The 3,114-nt window shown below is 45.4% G+C and overlaps 1 protein-coding gene and 1 pseudogene across 1 annotated transcript in view; both read right to left on the minus strand.

The window, feature by feature from the left end:
• galr2b (galanin receptor 2b) overlaps positions 1 to 3,114 on the minus strand; it is a 216,191-nt gene that overhangs the window by 89,084 nt on the left and 123,993 nt on the right. The gene's annotated exons all lie outside the window — the stretch shown is intronic.
• The window catches only part of LOC111981340 (zinc finger CCCH domain-containing protein 7A-like), a 27,731-nt pseudogene that overhangs the window by 14,254 nt on the left and 10,363 nt on the right, over positions 1 to 3,114 (minus strand).

Consider the following 3,114-nt stretch of genomic DNA (forward strand, 5'->3'; position numbering starts at 1 on the left):
CCATTTAATGCAGTTCCCGGACTTCATCCACCAATAAGGATGGACATTACATGGCCAAGATCACTGGGAGGGAGTCAGTAGACTCTGGGAGCAATGACAAGAACTGGCTTTCTTTTGGTCACATCTACCTGCCTCTGTGCAGGGTCATTGCATAGCCATTTAGAAAACAACCCATTTACTGATAAAAGACAGCAAACCACAAACAAACTTGAAAAGTCTCAGGTTAAATCTCACAAGGAGCAACTAWAATATTTTGTCAATTTCTGTTATCATGAATTACACTATATGACCAAAAGTATGTGGACACCTGCCGAACACCCGCCAAACATCTCATTCCAAAATCAAGGGTGTTAATATGGAGTTGGTCCCCCCTTTGCTGCTATAACAGCCTCCACACTTCTGGCTCGCAGTCGGCATTACAATTCATCCCAAAGGTGTTTGAGGAGGTTGAGGTCAGGCCTCTGTGCAGGCCAGTCAAGTTCTTCCACACACCGATCTTGACAAACCATTTCTGTATGGGCATTGTCATGCTGAAACAGGAAAGGGCTTTCCCCAAACTGTTGCCAGAAAGTTGGAAGCACAAAATCGTCTAGAATGTCATTGCATGCTGTAGCGTTAAGATTTCCGTTCCATGGAACTAAGGGGCCTAGCCCAAACCATGAAAAACAGCCCCAGACCATTACTCCTCCTCCGCCAAACTTTACAGTTGGCACTACGCATTGGGGCAGGTAGCGTTATCCTGGCATCTGCCGAACCCAGATTCGTCCGTCGGACTGCTAGATGGTGAAGCGTGATTCATCACTCTAGAGAACGCATTTCCACTGCTCCAGAGTCCAATGGTGGCGTGCTTTACACCACTCCAGCTGACGCTTGGCATTGCGCATGGTGATCTTAGGCTTGTGTGCGGCTGCTCGGCCATGGAAACCCATTCCATGAAGCTCCCAACGAACAGTTCTTGTGCTGACGTTGATTCCAGAGGCCGTTTGGAACTCGGTAGTGAGTGTTGCAACCGAGGGCCAACAATTTTTACACTCTTCAGCACTTAGTGGTCCCGTTCTGGGAGCTTGTGTGGCCTACCACTTACTCCTAGACGTTTCCACTTCCCAATAACAGCACTTACAGTTGACCGAGGCAACTCTAGCAGTGCAGAAATTGACAAACTGACWTGTTGGAAAGATGGCACTCTATGACGATGCCATTTTGAAAGTCACTGAGCACTTCAGTGAGACCGTTCTACTGCCAATGTTTGTCTATGGAGATTGCATGACTGTGTGCTCGATTTTATACACCTGCCAGCAACGGGTGTGGTTGAAATAGCCAAATCCACTAATTTGAAGGGGTGTCCACATACTTTTGTATATATAGTGTATGTTTCATTAAGTATGTATGATGCTTTCYTAAACATGACACCTGTTCAGACCACTTATTACAGTTTATAACAATGGCGTCATATATCATCACTTTGTAAGCTCCTTTTGCCATGCACAGTCACAATGACATATGACTGTTCATACAGATAGAATATTTAATGATAGCATTATGATAGGCTTAGCATGGACCGTTCAAATATATTGTTAGCCATTTCTCTAACCCCATGCTAAAGAGTCAAGTACTGMAGTCAATTCACCACACATTTTCCCTTGATTTGATCAGGCCCTCAGCGATACAAGTAGGTTACCGGAAAGAGGCACAGGAGAGCAGAAAAACACAGGGAAATMAGACCTTTAGCATTAACATGCATTTGCATCCCAGTTCTTGAGATGGTCTGAAGCCGATTGATTAATGGAGACAGGGCTTGGCGAGCCATAACAGGGCGTCTGCTCCGGTTAAGTGGTGCTTAGATTGTTTTATATCGGCTGTGATTAGAGGATGAAGCCCGAGAGTTTGATCGTTTAGAATTCTCAACCCCCCCCCCTAATCGCAGGAGGCCTTTCGATCCAACCTGCCCTGACAACTTCAATCAGACATGGGATACCTGTGCCAGTGGAAGCCTGTCAAACCATGGAGTTGTATGAAGTATAAAGAGACGAGAGGGGCAAAATAAACCACTTCATAAACCATAACCCTATGTTATATCTTCATTCAGCATATGATTACAGTTTTGATCAACTTTACAGCACAAATGATTTACTCAACAGTAGAAGATCAGAGGCTATGCAAAGATTGTTGTAATTTCACAAAACCTCAGACTCTCTGGGGAGACGGCATTATTATCGACATCATCAAAAACAATCATGGCTGCATAAATTACTGCCTGTCTACATCCCATTGTCCCTTGCTTCTTCGTCACTTGCACAGATAACACACTATTACCATCACAAAGGACACAGCATAATAGAGCCGCCCAGCTGGTGGAAGAGGGACACAGTAATGAGCGTGACAAGCCGCAGTCAGTTGTCTGCTACAAGAAAACGTCTCACCCCATTCAAATGGTGTGTGCACAGTCAAACTAGAACACAGAGAGAGCATGTAGGCCTGTATCATGACGCCAGACACGGCCATTGAGGACACATTTGATCCATTTCAGAAGCACCTGCCACTGTCCTCAGATAATCATCGATACTTAACCTTCTCATTCAGCAGCCTGCTGTCAGGGTAGAGCTGCTGAGCTCTGTGGCCACCTCCGAAAAATAACATGAGTGCCCCCCCTGTCAAACCCCCCTGCCCCTCAGATGCACTTCCCTCTCCCATAAGTGAAATAGGTGACAGTTACATTATCATCACAGTCTGTTAGCTCATACGGTATCCTGTATCTGAACTTCYTCGTATGTCTACTTTCCCTCYGCTTTTCACTGTGTGAGTTGAGACACTCTAGAAAATCCCTGGCAGCTCATATATCAAGGGAGCTTCTCACAGCACCGCTCCTCTTCCCTTTTCAATGCACCGGGTAAGTATTTTAATTAGTTGGCTAATTGTCTAAGTAATTGGTAGACAACTTAGCTCAAAGAGTAATCAATCTCTACAGGGCTGTGTTCTATCACATCAAAGGATCTGTAATTAACACTGCTAACCYTGGGATGGTCTTTGACTGAGCTCGATAGCATGGGGGTGTACGATCACAGATAACACTAGGCTGAGCTGGGGAGATGGATCTGAGAGGCCTCCAATGAGCAT

Source organism: Salvelinus sp. IW2-2015, linkage group LG20, assembly GCF_002910315.2.
Source record: "Salvelinus sp. IW2-2015 linkage group LG20, ASM291031v2, whole genome shotgun sequence".
NCBI lineage: Eukaryota > Metazoa > Chordata > Actinopteri > Salmoniformes > Salmonidae > Salvelinus > Salvelinus sp. IW2-2015.